We start from the raw sequence: 19,521 nt of genomic DNA, 5'->3' as shown, positions 1-19,521 counted from the left end.
ACACACACACACACAGAGGGGGATGCCAGTATGTTTCTGGTGCAGTGAACTGTCCTTGTGTGTCTGACTGACAGCTACCTCACTGTCAGTAAATATGGGATTTATGGAGTACAGTAACTGGCCTCGGGTGCCACATTAGACTATATTAATCCATCACACATTTATATGGCTGCAACTGACAAAAAAAGGCAACGTGTAAAATTCTTTTTGCCCTCTGGCTTTAACTCAATCAATAAAATGTTCCTATTTTTGTGGAAATCGGTTTAAGGTTGATAGTTTGTGTTACGTTCCCCCCGAAGGGGTCTAGGCATGTGAGAGAGGGGACCAGTAACAAATGAGTCCGGAATCAGAATGAAAAAGGAAAACAAACAGAGTTGTTCTGCATCAATAAAACTTTATTACAAAATGGTACAGGTTAACATTAACTTAAAGGGCCGGCAACGCCGTCTTACCAATAACGCCTGGAAAAAGAGAAAAAGGGTTGCAACAACAAAGAACACAACAACCAAACAAAAACTCCACACCACGAGGAGGTACTTCCAGGGGCCCACAAGCTCACCCTGTCACTATCAGCAGCTGGCTTTACTGCTGCCAAGGCTCACGCAAAGCAGCTATGCTGTTTCCACAACTCCACACTTTGAGCAGGCAAGGCTCACAAGCCCACACTACTCACGCAAAGCAGCTATGCTGTTTCCACAACTCCACACTTTGAGCAGGTTAACCACACACACAACACAGAGACACCAGAAAACACCCCACCCCGTTCACAGCTCATCCCCAGCTTATATGACCTCCGAGAGGTGATTGCTGACTGGGCCCAGGTGGTAAATGAGTCCAATGAGCAGCAGCTGTGTCCTGGGGAGAGAGAAGAGCAAGAGAGAGACGGGGGGTGGAGCAAAAGAGGAGGAGGCGGAGAAAAACACCACGCCCACACAAGGGCAGTATCAGGAGGCCCAGCTAGGGCCGTAACACCCCCTCCCATAAATACAAACCAGTGGTTTGTCATAGAACGTCCTACCCAGCTTTTAAACATATCACCTACCATCCACCATAATAACGGTTAGGCATACCCTGCCGAATCTGCCAAGACCTTTTTGATGGGTTGAAAACACTGCACGGGGTTGGCTCAAGTCCCTCAACATAGTGTCCCAAATGACAGCCAAATGTTTTTTGAGCCATCACATATGGAGAACCCATCAGGCAGCTAGAAGGCCTTACAGCAACACTTCTCTGACGCTTCTTCGCTAGGTCATGGCAAAAGGCATGCTGGTTAGCCAGAGGTGCAGGTTGAAATGGTTGTGTCACACACAATCTATCACACTGTAGGTCATCTGGACCCGAGAGACCGTCATCAGGTGGCAGATTACAATTAGTTGATCTCTGACAGTGACCAAATGACACCACTGAGCAATTATGCTCCAACTGTTGCCTAGGACTGGCAACTTTGTCGGTTTGTGAACCACAGTTCACTCTTTTGAAAGCAGATCGATTTTGCTTTGAGTTTTCTTTCAAACAGTGAGCAATCAGGTGGCCAGGTTTGTGGCAGAAGAAACAGAGCTTTGTTTTGGCTCTTGAAACCACGCCTGTATTGACTTTGTTAGCTGGCACACTCCTAACTCCCAAGACTGACTGTTTCTGTTTGTAGGCCCCACAATCTGCTATTAAATGGCCAGACTTTAAACAGAAAAAACACTTTCTTTTTGCCTTGGAATGGGACACAAGTACCTCACCCTTTGGGTACTGTCTAGCTGGCACATCACTAACCTTCACTAGGTCATCGCGTCGGTCGTGCTTAATGACACTGGTTTTATGGATGAGGGCAAACTCATCAGCCAGTGTTGCAGCATGCTGTAATGAGGAAACCTTCTGTTCATTAATATATACCGCGATGCGCTCAGCAATGCAGTTCTTAAATTCCTCTATGAGCATTAGTTCCCGGATCGAAGCCAGGTCAGTGGCTTTGCAGGCCGCACACCACCGATCGAAAAGAACACCTTTTTCCCTGGCGAAATCAAGATAGGACTGACCCTGACCTCTTCTCAACCCCCGGAAACGCTGCCTATAGGCTTCTGGGACCAGCTCATAGGCCAGCAGGATAGCCCTTTTCAGCTTGTCATAGTCCAAGCTGTCCTCAGCTGACAACGAGGAACAGACTTCTTGAGCCTTACCCGCCAGCTTACATTGGAGCAAAATGGCCCACGAATCCCGTGGCCAGTGCAAGGCCGTGGCTATTCGTTCAAACGACTCGAAGTAGCTATCGACCTCAGTGTCACGGAACATCGGAACCAGACGACTGTTTTTCCCTACGTCAAACGAGGTGTCGGCCTGACGAATGGAGGCAGTCGGAGGAAGGGAAACCTGCCGGAGTTCCAGCTGTCGCAACCTCACAGCTGTCTCTGCCTCCACCTCCACCTTCCTCAATTCGACCTCCCTAGCCCTAGCCAGTTCCGCGTCCAAACGCCTAAGCTCTAGCTCCCTTTTCAGCTGGAACTCTCTCTCACGCTGCTCCTTCTCCAGCTGGAGACGAGCCAGGCGTACACGGAGCTTAGCATCCAGCTTCGAGCCTTCACTTGATTCAATGGAGAGGGGTTCGAAGCGAGGCACTGTCATGGGTTTGTCCTCAGGCAGCCCCTGATCAACAGGTGTCGACACCAATGGACCTACAGCTTGAGCTGGCGCCTGCAGAACGGGCTGAGACGCTGCACCACGCTCACCCTTAAACACTGCAATATCAAAGGTAGCCATTGACTCTAACACAAAAACTACCTGAGGCTAACAATAACAACAAAGAAGCACCACCTCCAATACACAAATGAGAAACAGGCGGGAAAAGTGTGGCCACAGGTTAACCAATAAATAAACCCTCTCCCCAGACCTGCCTACTAAAATCTTAGCCTAGTTAGCTTCTGGAGTGTACCAGGCTCGAGGCAACTTTAAAGGCTAAGCGTCAAGTGCACAAAGCACCGACAAGCCTACCCCCGACAGGGAACTAATCCCCACCCGGGATGACTCCGAAAATAACAAAGGAAAAATAAAAAATGAGTGCCCGAAGGAGGAGCTTACGCTCAGCTAGACACTCCCCTTTGCTAACTGGAGAGAGAGCGCAGCAGATACAATACAACTAAACAAGCCACCGGCAAACAACTCACTAAAACTCAATTGCTGTTCCTTCCAGTCATATCCCGGACGAGCCCCCACATTGTTACGTTCCCCCCGAAGGGGTCTAGGCATGTGAGAGAGGGGACCAGTAACAAATGAGTCCGGAATCAGAATGAAAAAGGAAAACAAACAGAGTTGTTCTGCATCAATAAAACTTTATTACAAAATGGTACAGGTTAACATTAACTTAAAGGGCCGGCAACGCCGTCTTACCAATAACGCCTGGAAAAAGAGAAAAAGGGTTGCAACAACAAAGAACACAACAACCAAACAAAAACTCCACACCACGAGGAGGTACTTCCAGGGGCCCACAAGCTCACCCTGTCACTATCAGCAGCTGGCTTTACTGCTGCCAAGGCTCACGCAAAGCAGCTATGCTGTTTCCACAACTCCACACTTTGAGCAGGCAAGGCTCACAAGCCCACACTACTCACGCAAAGCAGCTATGCTGTTTCCACAACTCCACACTTTGAGCAGGTTAACCACACACACAACACAGAGACACCAGAAAACACCCCACCCCGTTCACAGCTCATCCCCAGCTTATATGACCTCCGAGAGGTGATTGCTGACTGGGCCCAGGTGGTAAATGAGTCCAATGAGCAGCAGCTGTGTCCTGGGGAGAGAGAAGAGCAAGAGAGAGACGGGGGGTGGAGCAAAAGAGGAGGAGGCGGAGAAAAACACCACGCCCACACAAGGGCAGTATCAGGAGGCCCAGCTAGGGCCGTAACAGTTTGATTTACGGGAAAAAAAAGATTGAACATGAACTTCACACTGCAACAGCTGAACATGGTGTAACTTTGGAAAATCTCATCAGTCAGTAGCAGTAATCACAGTCGCATCAGTTTATCCAACATGGCATGCGATGTGGAGTCTTATAATTTTTTTTGTACATTTTTTTTCTTGTGGATTTCACTGTGTAAGTATTTGAAAAATTGCTCATATAATTTTGACTTACTCTTAAAACTGCAATACACTTAGAGATGTACAGTATTTACAGTATTCGTTGAAGCATCTTTACCCTTCCCTATGACCACATTTGTCTCCGCCCATCAGGGACCCTCATGCTGACTTTAACATCGTCACTCTGCTAATGTGTTTGTATTATTCTAATCATAGCTCTGTAGCTAGCCACCAGCCAGCCCAAATTCAATACCCCTACAAATGTTGTTTTTCTATCTTCGTTTATGTCTAAAGTGGTGCTGTCAGCGATAATCTCGTTAAAATGACGTTAATGCCATAACCGCATTAAAGTGGCAAATCTCTGTTAGTGAGTTTTTGCGGCGGTGTGCGTGGGGCTGTACGCCGCTAGCATTAACGAGCTAACCGCGCTAACGCATTGATGCGGTGCAGCCCCATGCACGGGGCGATCCACACATACTCACTAATGGAGATTTACCACATTAATGCGGTTATGGCATTAACGTTATTTTAACGAAATTAATGCTGACAGTCTAAAGTGATAGCAGACCTGAATGTCACCTTTAGAGGGAAACTAGCAGGATAACTTCTTGCTAACTACAAGCACCATTAAACTTCACAAATCCTCTTTTTTTATGGTTGCCTGGGTGTAAAACTTTATTGCAACAGGAGTGCAGCCACACTGAACATTTGATTAGAGATGAAGGAATCTGGGCTATTTTGAACTGTGATACCACTGTGTTTGCTTGAGCGTGGGAACCGAAAAGAGTTTGGACCTTGAAATGGCTAAAAATGTCAGACTTCAGAGGTGGATTGGCCCCACCCACCACCCATACTGGATATGTGAAAGAAAATGGATGGATAATTTTTATACCTTCTTTCATCTTTTAAACAAAGCAATATGCACATGACAATCATAGCAGAATAATAAAGGCTTATTTTATGGATGAAAGTATCAAAGTTCGAGATCCTAATGTTTCAGTTCATGTGTTTTCTGTCCTGTTCTCATAGGTGTATAAAATCAAGTAGCCAGCCATAAAGTAAGCCTTTATGAGAGAATTGGATTTTTACATTTATGAAAGAATGAATTGTTCTAAAGAGCCCATTTAAAAATTCTACTGTAATAGGATGCCAGTGTTGGGACAAGCTAGAAATGTGTTCCCTTCGAGAGATTCCCCGATCGACTGTAAGTGGTAGTATTGCAAAGTGGTAACATATAGCAACTATAACTCAGCCACAAAGTTACAGAGTGTTGAGGTGCGTAAAAGTCGCTAACGCTCTGTTGACTCAGACCTCTGGCATTAACATCAGCACAAACACTGCCCCCCAGGAGCTTCACGGCATGGCTTTCCATGGCCGAGCAGCTCCTGGAGGTGCAATGTGTAGGTGGCCCAGTACTTTGTCCATGTAGTGCATCTTGAATGCTCATGCTGCTATTACATTTAAAAACTGCCTTTCGTTCAAGTGTGTGCGTGCACGTTTGTGTGTGTGTGTCCATCTTCCCTCCTCTCTTCTCCCTCACAGTTTTAAGCCAGTGCTGAGCCACTAATGGAGGACAAGCCTGTTAGAGCAACACGCTACGCTATACTGACAATACTCAAGGCATACACACACACACGCACGCACAGAAAAAAGATATCGCACAAAAATTCCCCAAATACGGAGGACATATAAATGCAGACAGCAACTATTTACTTCTACAAGAGCTGCACACAAATCCGACTACACAGCCTCACATGCATCCCAGCAGAGTACACCACCATGGCAACAGCCTCCAAAGAGTTAATCTATTCAGCGATGCAGCAGTGCGCCCAATTCTGCCTTCATTTGTTTGTCAGTCCTCCTGAAGGTGACGAGAAACCAGCAGAACAGACGTTTCATAGTTTATGTTGTTCGAAAAGCAGCATCATACAGCACAGTTTTATTCTGAGGAACAAAGTTCTTCACACCACAGGAAGATGGGCGCTGTTATAAATGCTGCTGAAGAAATTCATGATGTGTATTGGTAGCAGCAGTGTGCCATGAAAATATACATGTAAGCTTTGAGACACTTGCAATCCTTTAACGCACATCACACGTAGACATATATCCTCATTTAATGCAAGTATTAAAAATTGATTTCACACCTTTTTTTTCATTTTTATGTTTTTCCATGTCATGTGTATGTTTCCATGGATACCAGGACAAACATTTACCTTCAGATCATCAATTATTTAGTAAAGGTCATTTTCTAATTTTAACTTGAAATGCCAAATTCAGTATCTGACTTCCACAGTAATGAAAAACTCAGTCATCATTAGACTGACTCATCAATTCATTCTCGCTTTTGTCCTATAAAGTGTCTGTTTACCTCTGTGACAGTCAAACCTAATCAAATATAACTGGTCAATATATGATAGTGGACTATAAACGGAAACCAGGATGTTTACGGCTCTGTTGTCAAACGGTTCTGCATTTTAATATGCAGACATCACCGTATAGCAATTATCATCATCTGGAAAACTGGAACTTTGCTTCAGTTACTTCCATGTATACAGACTAATTCTATGATGGAGACGGAAAGTTTGGATGATGTCTTCCCTCTTTAATGCTTACAGCTCCAGGGAGGAAATGTGGGCTTTCTTTGAGGTGAAAAACAATAAGTTGCTCTTTCTATTCTTTTCACAAGCCTGGCCAAAATTTATTTCTGCCCATCTGACACTAGTTAGGACCTCAGGGTTTCAGTACACTTTTATCTCTGAGATGTGGGATGCTAGACAGTTAAAAAAAGGGGGGGTAGTGACAGAAGAGGGGGGAGGAGGGGGGAGGCGAGTAGGAGAGAAAGAAGAGAGGATGTGAAAAAGGAAGGAGGGTTTCAGACACAGCAGTGTGTTAACGGGAGCCAAGCATGGCAAATTGGACTGAATTTTCCGCCTGTGTGATTTCAATACACAAACCCAGGCGTACATAACCATGTTTAATAAGCGCTGCACTAATGCATTGTATAATCTTCTCTAAATTAATATGTTAGACACAATTGCCTGGTAATTAATTTCTGTCACAGCATATCCAAATGAGAAGATTTATTCAGATCTGTCAATCATAATCTCCGGGGCCTGAGGCAGATTACTGCCCAGTGCAATGTGCTGTTGCAAGGATGATGATATGGTTATATGTGGTGGTATAGTCCAGTATGTATAAACATCCATTACCGGGGGTTTTAAAGAGCCCGTGAAGTGGGCTGGTCATCAAATGAAGGTCATTGTGGTGACGGGATGAAGGGAAAGGCAGCAGCCTTTTGTTTTATGGCTTCATAAAGAACATAATGTCTCTATGGGCTCCTTAGCCATCCAACATCCACCCACCATTCAGTTTCATGGCTTTTCCTTTCCCACACTTGTGTTTCTTCCTTATTGTTTCCTAAGATTCCCTTCAGATAAAAACGGCAGCTACAATCCACAAAGTGATAAGCTTCAACACTCACATATTTTCATTTCTGCAAATGAAGTCTTAAGTCTTTGTGCCCTAAAGCAGTAACTAGTGAATAATAACAGAGGGTGAAGGAAACTTACATATTCACTTTATTGTTAAGTTTTGTGAGATTTGGGAGGCTTTCTGCTCCACCTAAATGCTGTTTTGGATTATATTGTGTGGTATTTCTCAAAAGACAATTTTTAACTTGGCCTCTTTCCTCAATATTTTATATATGTTGAGTGATAGGAACTTATACTTAATTGAGCTTTCTATAGGTGTTAAACAAGAGGCACCCCAAGAGTCCAAACCACCGCTAAGGCAGCTTTCTGAGCAGTATTTTCTTTCTACTATACTGTGTGTAATACTCAGTGTTGGTCAGTTACTTGCAAATTGTAATTAGTTACTAATTACTGATTACTTCTCCAAGAAAATAATCCTGTTACTTTACTGATTATTTGAAAAAAGTAATCGGATTACAGTAACACGTCACTTTTAACGCGTTACTGCCCATCTCTGGTAACACTGTATTTTGTATATTTTCATTCTGTTTTCTTTGTTATTTTAAAGACACTTTGAGAAGTTTGTAGTGCAGTAAAAATCAGATAAGTGTAGCATGACTGATGTTTACCTTGTTTACACAAACATTATGTCGGAGAATGTGATGGATGATAGTTATTGATTTATAAAACTGGACATGAGTAACTTGAGCGTATTACATAATATTTTACTACAGTATATTTCTAACTAAATATAGCAGCTCATTGTCTTTGTTTTGACCTTACTTTCGTATTGATGCAACACATTTCAGGGTCAACTTGTCAACGCAAAAGGCACACGTGAAATAGAAAGCTGAAGTCAGAGGTCAAATGTGACATGATACCCGGATGTAAACTAAAAGTAAATATGTAGAATCCCCATATACCAGGATCATTTCCCAAATGTTGACAGTACAAACAAAGGTAGCAAGAATTTTAAGCATAATTTTGAAGATAAAAGACATTTTATGAAAGTTTGATCGTATTTGACCCCAAAGAAAAGGTCAAAGGTCAAATGTGACATGATATATTCAATCTTTATCCAGTAGAATCATAGTTTCTAAGTTGTTTCTAAGTTATAAGACTTTCTTATAAGTCAAATTTTAATGAACTTTAACTATGACCTCACTCTACACCCCTACAAAGTTTGATCAGAATTCATTTAAAACGTTTTGAGCTATCGCGTTTACAGACAGAATTCCCGGCCGCGTCCTCAGGTCATGCGCGGCTCAGCTGGCTGGAGTGTTCACGCACATCTTCAACCTTTCCCTCTCTCTGTCTGTAGTCCCAGCCTGCTTCAAAATGGCCACCATCGTCCCTGTACCCAAATCCTCCACCATCTCCTCATTAAACGACTGGCGACCTGTAGCCCTGACCCCCATCGTGAGCAAATGCTTCGAGAAGCTGGTCAGGGACTTCATCTGCTCTGCACTACCCGACTCACTGGACCCTCTACAGTTTGCATACCGCCACAACAGGTCCACTGATGATGCCATAGCCCTGACACTACACACTGCCCTGTCACACCTGGAGAAGAGAGACACGTATGTGAGGATGCTGTTTGTAGATTACAGCTCAGCATTCAATACCATCGTTCCCTCGAAGCTGGACAGGAAACTGCAGGATCTAGGACTGAGCAGCTCCCTCTGCAGCTGGATCCTTAGCTTCCTGTCTGACAGACGCCAGGTGGTCAGACTGGGCAGCATCACCTCATCCCCCATCACACTGAACACTGGTGCTCCACAGGGGTGTGTACTGAGCCCTCTCCTGTACTCACTCTACACCTACGACTGCACAGCCACTAACAGCTCCAACATCATTGTGAAGTTTGCGGACGACACTACAGTGGTGGGTCTTATCACCAACGGTGATGAGACGGCTTACAGGGAGGAGGTCAGCGCCCTGACCCACTGGTGTCAAGACAACCATCTCACCCTCAACGTCGCAAAGACAAAGGAGTTGATAGTGGACTTCCGGAGGTGCAGAGAAGTACACACCCCCATCACCATCAACGGCGCTGCTGTGGAGAGAGTGAGCAGCTTCCGGTTCCTTGGCGTACACCTGGCTGAGGATCTTACGTGGTCAGTACACACAAACAAAACAGTGAAGAAGGCCCAGCAGCGCCTCTTCTTTCTCAGGAGACTGAAAAGATTCGGCATGAGCCCCCGCATCCTCAGGACCTTCTATCACTGTGCCATTGAGAGCATCCTCACTGGATGCATCACCACCTGGTATGGCAACAGCACCGCCTACAACTGCAAAGCTCTCCAGCGAGTAGTGCGGTGCTCTGAACGGATAATTGGAGGTGAGCTTCCCTCCCTCCAAGACATCTACAGGAAGCGGTGCCTGAGGAAAGCGGGGAGGATCATCAAGGACTCCAGTCACCCCAGCCATAAACTGTTCAGACTGCTTCCATCAGGAAGGAGGTTCTGCAGCATCCGGTCCCGTACCAGCAGACTGAGAGACAGCTTTTTCCATCAGGCCATCAGACTGCTGAACACGTCATAGACACCTCAGCTTCACTACTGGAACTTCAACATTATGCACTCCACACTGTATATAAATGCCACTTGTTTTGCACATATTCAACTCTGTATATTTTATATATTTTATTATTATTATTATTATTATTATTTTATTTTATTTTTTTACTATTTAATTTGTAAAAATGTGTATACACACACACACACACACACACACACACACACGTAGGAAAATATTTAGTATACACATCCAGAAATGCATACACTATTATATATTGTACATATATTTATTAGTTTCAGGTTGGCCATTCTTGTATTTTGCTCGTTTGTGTTGTTGTGTTTGCACATCTCTGTTGCTTGTGGGGCTCGCACACAAGAATTTCACTCGCATGTGCTGTGCCAGTGTGCCTGCACATGTGATGTGACAATAAAAAGTGATTTGATTTGATTTGATTTGATTTGAATACTGCGCATGCATGCAAACACTATTAAAAACCTCAGTGGAACTATTAAATATATTACAACCAGACTACAGAACTGACCTTGAACTTTTACTCCCTGCATGCTCCAAATGTTCGATTATAACCAATTCAGGCTGAAGGCTAATCCAGAATGTTAAACTCTCTGTTCGCCTTTCTGTCTTTCCCTGTTTTCCCACATGCTCAGCTACATTACCGGCAGTTGTCTCGCTGCTTTACCTATGAGTTGTTTTTTTCTCTCTTTTTTTCAGCAAGCATTAAGTCACTAATAATCGCAGTGTTAAGGCCAATATCTCTTACCAAGGCAGCCAATCAGGTCTGAGAGTAAATATTCTGCAGAGACAAGGACTAAACTCGCTCATTTAACTTTAATCACTGTGCCATTATTTGTTATGCTGGAATGATTATAATTTTAATTGTCTAATATAATTGATCAATTAATCACTTGGGTTAATCACCGAGTGAATCTAATTGTGCTGCTTCTGTAGATGTGAGAATTTTCTTTCCTTTTTTTATACGTTTTTTGTTCATCACTGCAATATATGTTTAATCCACTGGGGATTGAAAGAAGACCAAAAAGTGTTTGAGGTGGGATTTATTGACTAAATCACTGCCTGACTGGTTTTAAACCCTCTAACTGGTAATGAATGCATGGTCAGGGTCTCCTTGTGCACCCGGGGCCATCTTGCTTTTCTTTTTTTCTCCCCCTCCCTCCTGGTGTTGCTACTCACCACTTCCTGCTGGATTCCTGGTTGGCACAACTGCTCATCATCATCTATCATCTACCTGCACTATGTCAGGACTATTCTTCCACCCACTCTCTGCCTAATCGTTGTGGAAATCGTCACCGGCAGCAACTTTTAGAGTCGCCTCATGTTTCCGAGTTACTTTCGAATGTGAATAAAACATTTTTACGTCTAGCAGTTCTGGCTCAAAACCTTAACAGCCCTATTTAATAGTAACTAAGCTGAAAATAGGCAACAGACAACTGTTCCCCAATTGCTAGAAAATGATAGTCATTGCTCCTGCTGTGCATAATACTCTCACACACACATAGCCAAACAATATATCACTTTTTAACTGTTTCCACATCCCTGGCGCTTGAATACACACATGTACACACGCACGCGCGTGCACACACAAACATGCACATGCACACAAGCCTGCAGGCATGTGGTTTTTCTTTATTAAAAACCAGAAAGCACAATTAGCTGCAGAATATGCTTAACCCTGTATCGCTCCCTCAGCTCGAGGATATATTGCTTCTTCTTCTCCATTATTAAAAAAATAACAGATGAGCGGAGGAGGGGAGCAGACAGGAAATATCACAGTTTCATGTTTAGCAAGTGGAGGCTGGGAAATGTGTTGTGGTGGAAAGACTGAATGTGTCCATATAGTATAAGACGCAGGCATTACATGTGAAATATGACAATGACGACAGTTATTGCTCGACCGTTGAGGTCCGTGAGCTACGACGGTGTCAGCGCCTCACTGACTGACATGGAAATGTGTATGTATGACAGTCTCACGGCAGTTTTTCAACCTGATGTCGTATCCCTGAAACTGCAGCCATTAAAATTGTGTCATTTCTGCTTCCACTGGCCTGCTTCCCCCACTGATACTGTATTGTGCATGTTCACCTTTGCATAATCAGAGAAACTGCATTTTGTTTTATTAATTATTATAAATTAGAGATAAAAAAAATTTGGTTTATTCGTTAACAAAATACAGCAAAGTGCATAAAAACACTTCTTCCACAGTGAGTTTCTGTCCTGTCTCCCTCCCTCCCTCCCCCTCCCCTCACCCACAACCAGTCGCATCAGGTGGCTGCCTCTCCCTGACAAATTTCTACCTGTTAAAGGGGAGTTTTTCCTTCCCACTGTTGCCATGTGCTTACCCATAGGGGGTCGTCTGCTTGTTGGGTTTATCCTGCAGTATAAAATGCCTTGAAGCAGCTGTTGTTGTCTAGGTTCTGCTACATGGCAGATAGGATATGGACACAGGACTCGGAAAACAGTAGGTAAACTCAAAAAGCAGCTTTAATGACGAGTACTTTCAAACAATACAAATCAAAAGCACAGCTGGAGTAAGGGATCCAAAACTAGGAAACGTAGGGGAAGCACAGAACAAAGGACCACACAGCCCAGACGGATGGTGTGACAATGAACAGATATAAACACACCAGATAACGAGGGAAATGGGGAACAGGTGAAAACATGGCTCAAGACAATTAACCTAATGAGCCTGATGGGAAGTAAACATAGACACGAGACTTAGAAAACAACCACTGTCAAAATGAACCAGGAAGTAACAAATATGGAGTAAGAACACACAACACAATGCCAGTGTACACAAAAGGAAACACTGGTGAGAACTGGGAGCTCCAGCTAAAAACATGGCAATAAGTAACAAAACAGCTCAAAATCCTCACAAATTCTAATAAAAAAACAAAACCACAGAACTACAGAGACCCTGGGACCATGTCAGCTGTTGTGATCTGGCGCTATGTGAATAAGACTGAGTTAAACTGAATTCAAATAGAGACAAAACTTTACTTCCCTAGATTAATACATGAAAAATACACAAATTCCACGTTTCTGTCACATTTACTACATAACTTTGTCAAGAACTCTCTTAATTCTGCAGTCACATTCTGCATACTTCTTTTGCCTTTAATTTAGTGGCACCCAAAAGGAAATTTAGCACCACAATCTGTTTATCTTAGTGTGCCCAATTTATAATATTGACAGCAGTGGAAAGAAAAAAAATAAAGGATGCATTTTTAATAGATGATAGATCTGCTGGAAACTCTGGAGAAAATTCTCTCGGCATTTGATGAAAAAGATAATTATACACACACACACACACACACATCCACTGCCCTAAGTTTGGTAAGTAGTTAAGAAAGATGAGTGAGTGGATAGATAACAAGAATACAAACATATGGAGTCATGTTTTTGAAGTAAAGAGTCATTTTTGGTTTCTTTTGCTGTTCACTACACTCAAAAAAATGAAACGTTGACTTTAATTAAAATTATTTTGTCAACAGGTTCCACGAAATTGAATTATGTTAGTTTAAAGCAAAAATCTTTAGTTCATCTAATTTAAAAAAACTACTTAAGATTAACAAGACATATTTAAGACTAACTAAATCAAGTTATGTTGTATGAACAAAGATGATATATTTTCAGGTTAGATAGTTTAGTTACTTCAACACATTTCTTATTTGTGGCAGTAAAATGTTAAATTTAAGTTAGATTAATTCAAATATTATATTTTCAGCCACCTTGTGCTTTATTAATTAGTTTTACATAAATCTATTTTGTCAACAGGTTCCACACAAATGAATTAAGTACATCCAACTTATTTTTTAAAATTTCTTTTATTGCCAACACATTCAGTGAGCATTTGTGTAAACCCAGTCCAAAATAAAACACAACAGCTCATTAGGGTTAGTAATTAACAGTATGTAGACAGATGCAACATCAAGACTTTAAATTAAATGTCTGTATCTACCAGAAATAGAAGAGAGAAAAAAAAACGCATTGAAGATCACATAACACATTGATAAGATGACACTTGAGTTATGCACATGTGATGCTAGTAAGGTCTGTGAGTGTTTTTTTCTTTTAGTGTCTAAAATGGATAGCAAAGTTGCTATTTGCAATGATTGCTTAGGGTCAGTCCAGTAACACAATGCCAATGAAGTGCTTTCCTTTAACAATGCAAAGTGAAGTGTCCACCTCAACAGCCACAATTTAAAAAAATTTTATGTAACAACAACAACAACAACAACAATAATAATAATAATCATAATAATAATAATAATAATAAATAGTCCACTGATATTAGCAATCAAAGAAAATTACATCACCATCCCAAATAAAACTTTAACAAAACATGCCAACATTATGGTCTAACAATAAAACAGCTTGTCAGCGTTCAGTTTTTTTGCAACAGCACAGCAGTAACCATTTAACACTTGCCACTGTCAACATTTATTTTACCAGTGTTTGGGCAAAAAACTTCAGATGGAAACATTTTAACATGGAAACAATTGTTCGTCTTTAAAAGTCCACAAAATATACATTCATCCTGCATTCCCAACTTGGATGATCTGATATCCTCGTGTTGGTGTTGTTCCCAGACCATCATGAAAATGTTGTCACATTGTTGTGACGTTATTCTTTTGCGCGCCAAGCCATTCGTGCATTTATGAAATTCCAATGTTGCAAGGACAATATCAATTCTGCTTACTATTTATTAAAGGGTTACGGTTAGGGTTAGGGTCAGTTGATCGGCGGACAGAGGCGGTTTCACGCAGCTTAAGTACAGTTTTTTGTTTTACGCCGGTTTTTCCCGAAGTCGCAAAAGTATGACGTCACAACATTCTGATTGGTCACTTGCAATGTTGATCCTGGAACAACATTTAGTATGATGATCTGGGAACAACACCAACACGAGGATATCAGATCAACCTCCTAACTTACCCTTAATTTTAGTATGTATTGCAATTACCTTTACAATGCACACAATGTAACACAAACTGAATATGAACATATTTCCACCTCATAACAATATGCCTTGAACGCTAATATACACACCACCCTTCAACATTTCTGGTGCAGTATCATCTCTCAATTAAATCCTTTAAATCTCAATACTTTTGATTGTCTCTTACTAGCCCCCCACAACAGTAAAATCTCTCAAATTGTAGTAGTTTACAAACTTTTCAAAATGTTCTAAATTTCTCTTAAATGTAATTTTCCCGTTATCTGTCATTTACAAATTACCATTTTATTCCCATTCAGCCTCCGAAAAACTTCTGTCCATCTGACAGAACATTCATCATCCAAATTAAAGGTTGGCTTATTCATTCAGTGTATTCTTGAGCAACTGTACCTTGGTCAAGAGTATGCTGACATACAGATGAAGGAAGAGCTTCTGAAGTACTTCAAAGAAAGCTTTCAGTCTTGAGGTTAACTGAGATTCAGTGCATATATCCCACCCATTAAGAGTGCACATGCAGAGGCCAGGTCTTCCAGGTCATGCAGGACACACTAGATGGTTATACCCACATCGGCTGGAGGAGTGCTGGCATCAGCTCTTTCGATGGTAAAGATAGCAAGGGTAATTTGTTCCAGCTCCCTCTGAACAGCTGTAGCTTAGACACAAAAACATAGAAAAATGGCATCCAGTTTTAAAAAAAGAAAGAAAAAGGGCCAAAGCTACCCTTTAATGACGTAAACACAATATTAGGAACATGCACCCCAGTGTGCCACTATTTCAGACTACAGATTCAACGATAAATATAAATAGTTTGGGTATACAAGAAGATTTCCCAAAACATTTAAACAGGTTCCATGCAAATTACAACAACAACAACAACATGCAACAACATTAGTTATTCAAAATTTGGTTTAATACAGATAAAAAACTAAACTAAAATTACCAACCAATTATTCTTTGAAGAGGATGCTTGGGTCTTCATTCAGGTAAAAAGGTAGTGCCCTGAGGACACACTCCCTCCCCTTTTCAATGGTTTCCTTCTGTAGAGAGTGGCAGAGATACAGGAAGAGAAAACAGATATACTTTAGGATGACAGAAACTCACATTATACGCAAAATGAATGACATATCCACTGCACAGATAGACATGTACACAAGACCAACTAATCATCACATGGACATGAATAGTTAACCTGTTGGGCAGGGTTTCCACCACATTATATATGTCCATAATGGAGGTAAAGACAAACTAATACATCATCTTTTTTGCATTCAAAACATAACATAAAAACATTCACTTCTGGTTTAACCTAAATCAAGGGATCAGATTTTACATATGTTTAGGTAATTTAAATTTTCCAACGTTTTGAGTACCAAACTTTGTCTTGCTTAATATAAATGTAAGTGCACTGTGCAGCTACCATACACTAGCTGTTTAAATTTGAAAATGATCTTATTAGCCATAATATTTTGCTACCAACAGAATAACGCACCTGTGTGGCTGGGGCCAAAGTTTGTCTAATTTTCTTCCCTGCAACGCCTCCTTTTTTCTTGAAGACTTTTATGAGCTGGTCAGTGTATTGGTCAAGTTGTGTAAAAAGCCTTGGAACATGTGCAGCAGTAGTAATCCTCACATATTCTGCTTCCACCTGAAAATATGTCAACAAACACAACATACTGTACTGTAAATATACATACTATATGTACACATATACAAACTAAAACTAATGTAGTAAGACCTCATTAAAGCTATAATTTTAACACAAACATTTACACAAAATGCTAATGGAGCCATTACAGCTTTTATTGTTATTTATCAAGTTCCAAAAAATATTGATCACAGCTGATCTGAAAAGAATTTCATGCCTCAGGCCCTTGAACTGCAACCTTTACCATGGTTCAGATGTGGAGAAGAAATAACAGGGGCATGGGATGGGTCACAAAAGAAAACTTAACTTATAAAACAGTTTTGTTTTTAAAAGTATAACAGTTCACATACCACATACAAGCTCAGCAATACCACATACACCACATCAGTATAGGAGGGAGCAGGTAAAGGCAGGATCTGAGATTTATACAGTAAAACAAGAAATTCATTACTTAATTTCAAGAAGCAAATTATTGTTTGAATTACAACTAAATAAAATACTACTCAGAAGAAAAGCAAGAGATTGACACTGCCATGTGCTAACTTTTTATAGAAGCAATTATCACCAGGTCTGTCGACCTCCATTGTCTGTCCACTCATATGTCTTGAATAATTTTATTAAAAAAATTAAGTGTGTACTTTCACAAACTGTAATTTATAACTACATTGATATGTATAACTCCGCTAGGAAACATGCTGTATTTACAGACCATTTTTACATAATACAGATTACTGATAGAGCAGAACAATGGTGTCACAGTGGCTTTCGCCCTTGACTTTTTGGATTTTAAATGTCACTTTATGCTATCCTTGCTATCCTATTCGATATTTCCGACTCTCGGATTACAGAAAAGGAATCCCAAGAAAGCAAATGGAAAAATAACCCCTTGAAAGAATAACCCCATGAACCCCTGTAGCTAATCCCTTAATAAAACAAAAAACAATAAAAATGTTTCTTACACAGTCCACAAAATAAGCATGTCCAGGACCCAGTAAAACTAATGTAAAACAAGCGCACGCAAACGATTTAACATGTCTTGTAAGACAAACGCAAAATATAACCATGCTGGACATATAGATACTACACAACATAGTCAAAGAAAAAAGTGGTCTTACCTCTCAAAGAAACAGCAGCTTGGCGCCAAAACAGCCTTTTTCAGTTAAATTTGAAGTCTTGCGCATGAGCAGGCACAAGCCGTGAAACCTTCTTGTTCTGCGCGGTTTCATTACAACTGTTTTTGCATTACTGCCACCTTGTGGATATACAAGGTATATCGATCCTAATTGACTTAACTTAAATGTTATGCGATCAAGTAACACATTAGTATTATGTACGTTGAATAATAGACACAATTACGTAGACTTGATTAGAAAAACATATGTTAACTTAACAAAAACATATATTTTAAGTAAAATGAAAATAAATAATTAATATACACTGAACAATCCACCTCATTCATTTTTTTGAGTGTAGCCTTCAGACCACCTTGCTGCTCACGGTTCACAGCTTGTGGTTTCACCCCAGGCTCTCTCTGACGCACAGAAATGTTCTGCTTCTCGTGATGTTGGGTTCAGTGATCCAGCTGTGACTCTCACAGCAGAACATGGTGTCTGTGTCGCCTCCTTCTGCCAGAGTCAGACAGACAGGCGTGTTTGTGCTCTATTTGGTGTGTAGTCCACCTTGAATCGGGGAGTTTTTTGAGATGCACTCCCCTCTGCAGGGAGGAGGACTGTGTTTGTATCCCAGGAGAGAGAAGAGCACTGAGACCTCAGGCCCACCCCAGGGTTATACAAAAATCTGTTGCTCTAGTTTTTCATCCTTAACTTTTTCAGGCAGGCTCTGATTTTTCACAGCAGTCGATAGATTTCTATTAGCCGTTTCCCAACTTTGCCAAGATAAAATTATACGATAAGATTTGTTGAAAGAAGATAATTGTTGATCTTCTCATTTATTCGTTGGCAGTTTCTTGACTGGCATTACTTACAGAAAATTTACATACCTCCCATAGGGACCACCATTTAAGCTACTTTAGCCTGTAGTTGATGGAAGTCTGAAAGATACTTTGCATCCCACCTAGATCCTTTTTTCATGCTGAGCCTGACTTCATCAGTGTGATATCTGCTGTCATTCATGCCTGCTCTTTGACATATTTAGGTCTTGGTATTGGATTCCCTGTCTCTGTCTCTGGAATGGGGAGGACCAACAACAGATCTATACTGCTAAATATAAATAGCTGCTGGTGGAAATAACAATCCTCTTTTTACTATAGTGTGACTGAAATGACATCACAAATCCAGACAGATGGTATTGTATCATTTAAAAGGTAAGATACTGTACCGTAGTGTGGCTGATGTGGTCAACTACAGCAGCGGTCCCCAACCTTTTTTGCGCCACGGACCGGTTAATATTTTCACAGACCGGCCTTTAAGGTGTCGCGGATAAATACAACAAAATAAAAGTAGTACCGGTTCCGAAAAAAAGAAGATTTATTCATAACACACGTGAAAAGACCCAGGAAAACTGAGTTAATGATACAAACGATAACAAAATAACGCTGAAAACCGATAAAAACCCTGAAAACCATACATTTCACACCTGAGCCTCAACTCTCGCGGCCTGGTACCAAACGACTCACGGACCGGTACCGGTCCGAGGCCCGAGGGTTGGGGACCGCTGAACTACAGTATATGTTAGCTCTAAATTTTTCTTCTGTACCTTCCTAAATGGGCTTAGAATAGAGAAATGCTTTTCACTAATCCTGAGCATAAATGTCAGTGTAATTTTGGACATTAAGTGTTTTCTTTGAAATGTTGTTTCCAGGATGGAACGATTGT

At 41.3% G+C, this 19,521-nt stretch overlaps 1 long non-coding RNA gene across 1 annotated transcript; it reads right to left on the bottom strand.

Annotated features, from left to right (window-relative positions):
• Positions 1–15,985: 15,985 nt before the first annotated feature.
• On the bottom strand, positions 15,986–17,995 carry LOC146615613 (uncharacterized). Its single transcript, XR_014906953.1, has 4 exons — positions 17,803–17,995; positions 17,038–17,103; positions 16,532–16,687; positions 15,986–16,079 (listed from the first exon to the last, which is right to left on the bottom strand). It is a non-coding gene; the product is annotated as an uncharacterized LOC146615613 (long non-coding RNA).
• Between the last annotated feature and the right edge of the window lie 1,526 nt (positions 17,996–19,521).

This window comes from Diplotaxodon limnothrissa, linkage group LG16 (assembly GCF_057381915.1).
Source record: "Diplotaxodon limnothrissa isolate DT_005_m linkage group LG16, D_limnothrissa_male_GT1.1, whole genome shotgun sequence".
Classification (NCBI taxonomy): Eukaryota; Metazoa; Chordata; class Actinopteri; order Cichliformes; family Cichlidae; genus Diplotaxodon; species Diplotaxodon limnothrissa.
The sequence above is the reverse complement of the archived record's forward strand: the minus strand, read 5'-3'. Positions and strand labels throughout refer to the sequence as shown.